Below are 7,803 nucleotides of genomic sequence, written 5' to 3' on the forward strand. Positions count from 1 at the left end.
GGATCAAATGTGTTTTAATCATTTTAAATGTCCCAAATTCTGATTCAAGTATCCAGCAAAATATTCTCCAATCTGCAGACAAGTTTACAGCACAAGGAAATCCATTGGAACAGCAGTTTTAGATACAATTTGCAACCTGACAGACAAAATTCTGCCGAAGGGCCTAGGAGCATTATCCCACAAATTCCAGAGCATGTTTTTACCCACAATATTTACAGAATCGGTTAATGGTAATTGCAAACAAATTGTATCCATTCCCGAATGCAGCGAATTCGATGAAAAGCGATCGCCACTGCAGCGGCGATAATGAAAACAAACAACAAATTTCGCGCAGGGCAGCAATCAAAATCAGTGCACAGATCGATGTATCTACAGATACACATGGATCTGTGGACATTCTGCGGACGACAAAGTGTAATTTAAATTGTATATTGGATGGTTTCATGTGATTCGAAATCGATTAAAATGAACTTCTAGAACAAAGTGGCAGGCAAGTGCCAATAGTTGGATGAACATTGGAATTATCTGGAAGGAAAAATCCATCTAGAAGCTGGCACACCTGAGGATTTTGCAATTTGTGAATGAAAAAGCGCCAAGTGGAAAATTTCCGAATTTAATTCTGCATTTTTTTCAGGCTTGCTCCGCCCATTTGCATGAGGGTCTGAGAGCCCCAGACACTTGACGGCTTCTAATGCAAATGCAATGCCATTTTCCGAGCATCGATTGAGAGCGTTTTTCTTGTTTTTTTTTGGGTGCCCAATGTGCATCTCATTTGGCAAGTTCAACATTTTGAGAGCAGCCGCTAGTAAAAGTAGATTAAAACAATTAAATATCTTTGGAACGAAATAAACCTTTGCTGGAATCTGCATTGCATTTTCTACAACATTTCAAGCAAAATTTGCACCTTATCTGTGGATATCTAAGCTCAAACACATGTCCAACCGCACTCCATGACAATGGCGGAAACAAACAGGTCCAATCACGTTTCTCAAAGCGAAACAGCGAAAAACACTGAAACACCACTCATAAGAGCGCGAAACATTTTGTTGTTATTTTGTAGTTGACACCCGAAAGTGGCTGCCCCACTGCCCAGCCCACAGCACCGTTAGCTCTAGCGGCCAAAAGAGAGACCCACTCACACCTGCTGGCTGGCTGGCTGGCGGGTTCGTAGTGTTGTGGTGCCTTTCGTTTGGCGGTTCGGTGGTGCAGTGCTGCAGTGGGTTCGGGCATTGCATTTTTCGGCTAACTGTTTGTTGATGTTGCGGTTATTTCCATGCTTCGGCTTGGATCAATTAAGAGGTGTGCTCGGGCCGACTAAATTAAGTTGCCGGCACTGGCAGTGCCTGCCCCATGCCACACACACTAGCACTGCCACATGCACGTAGCCACATAGACAGACATCTTCCATAATGCCGCACGATTGCCGATAATCGGCACCCCCACTCCCCGAGAGCCGTCACCATTTTGCTCGTTGCCTCTCGGGTTGCCGGCAATTTGCTGCAGCCATTCATAATAACTGGGGCCCGCTACCACCCACAGGGCGGTTGTTAGACCCCACCACAGCAAAGGAGCTGAGGCAGGGGCAGCGGCAATCAGAGCCAAGCCCTGCCCCCCCTCCTGCTCGCTCGCGTCGTCGACTCCAATCGAGGCGAGTCATAGAAAATTGCTGCAATTTTATATTTACAGCAATTGGGCAGAGAGCAAGCGAGACGGAGCAAAGGCAAATGCAAAAACATGAACTTAAAAATACATAATTGCATATTCCACCCAGGACGGGCGAACGACCAGCAAACCCACCAACCAACCAGCCAGCCAGCCAACCGATCAACCAGCAGACCCAACGAGCAGTACCAGCCCCATCCCCAGCCCTCGAGACTCGAACTCACAATCAGAGACCCCCAGTTACAGTTCCAGCGTCGGTCTCTCGCCAGCTCAGACCCAATCCCAGTACACAGCAAACTCCGAGCTGACAAACAACCCAAACACTCATACGTCATGTTGATTGGAAATCACTGCACAGTGGAGCGAGCTGTGAGTATTGCAAATAAAATTTAAATTAAAACAATTCTTAATATTAATGGATTGTTTTGTTAATTTAAACTCATACACCTCAGACATGAGAACTTTTGGCATGCTACTCCAAAAATGACAGGAAATTGGAAGAGATATAAAAGAGAGATAAATTCCATTAAATTCGTGGAACAATATCAAAGGGTTTTCTGTTACTTTTCTGTTTTTTAAAGCTAATTAACTTATTTTAAGATACATGAAGACAATATTCAAATAAGCATTATAGGAAACTCTCAGATATTAGAAATCTGCTGGGTGTTTCTAATATCTGAAAAGTTACAATTTCTATAATTTATTTTTGCACACATAAAAAATAGTTGTTTTATTAGTTTTTATTGCACTTAACAACTATTTACATATTTATACTAAAAATCAATTTGGATGTCAGGAAAATATTTATATATTAATTCTTTTGTTTAAACTCTTTTCCTTTACGTCACGTCCTGGTCCCACAGTCCTGCAATGATGTGACGTAGCGGAAGGCGGCCCACTGACTGTAAATTCAAATTATACATATAGCAAAACAACAAAAAAACAGCACAATAAAGAAAACCAAAAAAAAAGAGAAACAGAGAACAAGTTACACAAAAAACAACCTCCAAAGCACATGAACACTTTACACTCTTCTGCTGCTCGCTCAGCGGCGGGTGGGTGGATGGAGGGAGGAGGATTCCAGAGCGAGGAAGACAAAATAAAATAGCAAAACGTTTTGCATCCGCAAAAGAAGACTGGACAAAAAAAAGAAACAAAAATAAAACCCCCAAAACAAAATCGAGGCAAATTTCATGACAGGCAAGTAATTTTGTTGTGATTTTTTGATTTGACCCAAACACTCACCACACACACAACACACATGCAGCAGCTCGAACATGTATGGGTTGAAACGTGCAATTTGTATTTGTAGCCTCCCTCGCTCTCCCACTCGCTCTCTGCATTTGTATCTCTCTCTCCCTCAACCGAACAAAACGGCAATTATGCCGCGTTTCTGCTCCCAAATCGGTGGGGGGGGGTTGCTGGAAATATATTTGAAGCGCTTAGATTTGGACAGTGGGCGGCTGGAGAGAACTGAAGTGGAGTGGAGTGGAGTGCACTGGGCACTGGATTGCTTTGGCTCGGATTGATTGGAGTCCGTCTGGCCTGTGGAACGGGTGGCGGTGGTGGCGTCAACAGTGGTTGGCAGTTCCAACTGATATCCGGATCGGGTTGAGTCGGTTCGGGTCGGGTCGGGGCTGCTTTGTCCCGTTGATTTACAGGCCAACACAAAACGATGAATTGATGATTCCAGCATGAGAAATTAGATCGAGGCGGCTGCACACTCATCATCAGCCACGTTGGCGGCCCCCAAGCCCAGACCGTACAGCATTACCAACATCGACAAACAAATCACGGGAGGGGGAAAAAAGCATAGAGAATAGGGTTTGTATTTGGCGCAAGCTTTGGATACCCTTTATGGGTGGAGGAAGGTGCTATAGATCTGCAGGAATTTAAACAGAAATAACTTTTATCCATAATTTTGGTTTTTATCTGAGTCTGAGGTCTGCGGCCTTTTAATTGGTTCGTTACTTAAACTTCAGCAGCTTGCAATATATTTTGAAAATTATTCCATATCATACTCAAATCTTAAGCTCTGCCCGAAATTAGCATACCCTTCCGACAGGGTACAGCAAGCACCATCCACGGAGCAGTGGGATTGAAATTTTGAAAATTGCTGCTGGGATTGCGGGATTGTTGCTTGTATGGTCTCCACTCTATCTCTCACTGTCTCTCTCTCTCTCTCTCTCTATCTCTCTATATCTTTTGCTCTATCTCTGTCTCTGTATAAACTGTTGTAATTTTCTACTTTGGTCTCTGCTCTGCGCTGCGCTGTGCGCTATGCTGCCATTGCCTGGCAAAAATTGGTTGGAAAGTTGACTCGGTTTTCAGTGTTTTTCATGTAATCACATGGCCATTCCTCACACCACGTTGCACCACCAACAACTCCGGCCCCCTCCCTGCTGATGGGGGGGTAAGCAACCAAGCAGTAAATCGCGCTGACTGCTGCAAACTGCTGGAGAGTCCAGCGTCCACAGGAGGCCCGCTTAGAATTCCCAACTCGGTTTGTGTCTCTCGCAGATTATTCGACGTTCTCTGTGTCTTTGTCCCGTTCCGTTTTGCGTTTGTGTCCACGCCCATAGGGGCAGTGCCGCTCTGCTCCGATTAATGCTTCATCATTTGCAGCGTCAATCGGCAAAAGAAAATTATCCGACAAGGCGTTGCCCGGGCCGTCAACTCAAGCCAAATGGCAATTGCCTCGAACTCGATTGTCCAACGGATGGATGTCCCGTCCCGAGTCTCATTTGCCGAAATAGCTGCAAGGACTGCCCACTAGGATTCAATTGGATTCCATGCTGATCATATTTTACTGCAGCAAATGCAAGAGCATTTACAGATAGATATTTTGGGTGCACATTTCTGTGTAGTGCTAAAGTTTAAAGTGAGCTTTTAAGCTTTTGACTTGATGTCGAGGGGGTTCAATGCAACAGTAACTGGCCCGTGCCCTTTGCAGAATTCCGCAGCAGAGAGCGAGATGTGATCGAAAGAGAGCGTTGGAGCAGGTAGCAGAAGCTTAGCTAGCGCGTGAGAAAGGTGCAGCAGCGAAGGAGGCGTGATAGAGAGACGAGAGAACTGCCGCTTTCCCCCGTAACCGAAAGCGACAACTATGTTTTGCGTACAGTGAGTAGTGCAAAATAGCGAACACTAGTGATGCGTTGGCTGCAATTTATGCACTTTACGAATAAATGTCGGGCTGGGAAACACTGGGAAATCTCTAGAGTAACTTTCATCGCCGAAACATGAAACTAGAATTCCTATTTGATTCATAAAAGTAGGTAATAATCCCACATCAAAGTATGAACACAATTTATTTCGCTACTGTTGCTGTCAAAACTTGCTCCCAACTTCTTTTATCTATCTTCTGTGGCACTCGCAGCTCCGCTCTTTAGCTTATCCCTGGCTTACACAAGTGTGCCGTGGGTGTACTTCTTGTAACCGCAAAAGTAAATCAAATAAGCCGCAAATATATCGACAAGTAACGTCCATAAACAAAGAGCACTACAATAATATATCATACGAGTGAGGGGCAGCCAATTAATCTGGCAGCACAATATTATGATGGTGTCGATTGCCCAAAGACAGGCACGAGCCATATGCAACGAGACACTGACACAAGCAAAGCCGCGGCACGCACGTGACCAGTGGAGAGTGAGTCTGGGATTGGGAAGCGGTGGCACTGCTGGCTGTCAACTAATCCTGTGCATAATGTTGCCTAAATGCGAGCGCATGTCAAATGCCAAGACGACTCGGCGGGCTCAGGCAGCGCCTTGCCCCAAAGAGTCGTCGCCAGGTCTAGGCCGACTGCAGCTGCAGGGCCCAGCTTCAGCCTCAGTCTTCACTGAGCTTCAATCGCTGTCCCCAGCTTCACTCTCCGAGTGGACCCGTCGATGTGTGGCAGAGACAGAGCAGACCTCTCCGAATCTGCCGACGTCAAAATGCTCCAACCTGGCCTGTGCTCGGATCCGACGCTGGCGGTAGCTCAAACGGCGGAGGCCGCTATTGTGTGTCCGGGGATCCAAATGATGTGCCAAAGTGACACTTGCCGATACACAGATACGGCCACTCAAACACCATTAAGGCGGGTGTTCTTGCTGTTGTTTTTGTTGCACGAACCAGGAGTACGAGCGGCACGGGTTTGGGTGCTTGGGCTTCGGGCTTCGGGCTTCAGGCTTAGGCCGCCACCACATATTCCTGTTGATATTTGTTGGAATGATTGTTGTTAGTTTTATTTTATTTTGTGTGACAATTTCAGCAGCGGCAGCAGGAAATAATAAAAATGCAAACAAATCGTTAGATTTTCCTATAGAAGTGGTTTTACCCCCGCAACACCCCCCCACTCCTTCAGTGTGTGTGTGTTGGGTATTTGCATTAGTGTTTGTGCTGCTGCTGCTGTTATTGCCTTTGTTGCTGGTGTTGAGAGTGTCGCTGGGCATGTTGCTTAGATGCACAATGGGGCAAAGTAGGTCTATCAATGGGCATATTTTCAAAGTCATTTTAACCGTATAACTTAGATGAGGTCGTACATATAAATGGCATTATTTTTATTTTCATTTAAATACTTTTATTCAACCATAAATGTAATTTTAATTTCCATAATATTCTAATTAATATAAAGTGCTTCTTTTTATCTTTTATAACAACTCAAAAGCGGCATCCTTTAAGCACAATTTATTATATTTGCTGAATGTTTTTTAATGTCGCGCTTTCAGTGCAATATAAATTGCAATCAATATCTCAGCGATATCGATCAGCGAAACCAACGAACTTGAAGCGGAAATAAAATATACATCAAATATGGACAAAAAACACAGCAGGAAGCGTCAATCAATTAGCGCCAGTGCGAGGTGTATATAAATCCTGTTCAGTGATGACATTTCAATTGTTACCAGTTGGAATAGTATGGCGCCCACTGTGCTGATGAGGATGATGACGTTTGGGTCACAGAGTGAAAGAGAGAGAGAGAGGGAGGAAGAGAGAGGCTGAGACGATGAAACCGAAGCCCCGGCAATTTGTGCAATTTTTCTTGTTTAGATTGTTTTTGGTGTTTGTTTGCTGGTTTGGATTGGATTGGGTTGGGTTGGGTTTTTATGCTTGCGATAAGCCCAAACAGTGTGCCCATAACCATTCTCATATTATTTGTAAGGATTTTTGCATTTATTGCCAGCGTTTTCAAGGATTTGCCCCAGTCGAAACCCAAACCCAATCCGAAGCCCGAATATGGCTGCAGTAGTTATCTTAATAGTTATCCGACGATTGTTCCTATACAGTTAGTGCGTGGAGCAGCAACTTTATTTGCCAGTTAAATTTGATGCCATTTAACGGGCAGCGGCAGCAATGGAGACGTTTGCCCTCTCGTGCCGTAAATCCATTAAATTGCCTCAAATTAAACTAAACACAACTAAAAATGGGAATGTGCAAAGAACGAAAGGGACGAAGCGGAAGCCGCTTGGGCCATGTGTGACAAAACTGCTGAAAAAAGATAAACAAAACCTGTAAATGAACTGCAGGAATGCGAACGGGCAATTACACGCCCCAAATTAACATCAACATGGATCGGCAGACACCCAGCAATAAGTCAACTCAACTCTGCGCTACTTGCACCCTCGGCTGCAAGGGTTGTGAGTCCCTTCATAATCCCGTCTCGAAGGTGCTGACAGACTAGGGGACAGACTACCCAGCCATCGCTGACGGAGTGATATGAATGTGTCTCAGGGATCAAATGAAATTCAGTAAGAGGAATTTATTCATACATATGTTTTGGTGTGTGTGTGTGTGTGTGTGTGCCTGATGACAGTTTGTCAGTTGACAATCGTTGGCCAGTCATCGAGTTGGCATATTAACCGTGTTAATTACTCACTGAACGCATAGCTGCCTGGCAGATGTTGCCAAGGGGAGAGGAATCCTGCTGCCAGAGCGGCTATTTAATTATTAAATATTTACATAGTTGGGGTACATTTTGGAGTTTGGAACAGACAAAACTCGTAAAGATAACTCCCTGAAATTCCCCTTTTTTTCGGCACTTTTCTACGCACTTTCCCATCTTCACACCGCTAAAAAGTCTCAAGAAGAAAGGCTAATCAAATCCCAGATCCATTCCATTGTTTTATTGGTCGCTGTAAACATGTAAATGACATTTTCAAA

This window comes from Drosophila guanche, unplaced genomic scaffold (genome assembly GCF_900245975.1).
Source record: "Drosophila guanche unplaced genomic scaffold, DGUA_6, whole genome shotgun sequence".
Classification (NCBI taxonomy): domain Eukaryota; kingdom Metazoa; phylum Arthropoda; class Insecta; order Diptera; family Drosophilidae; genus Drosophila; species Drosophila guanche.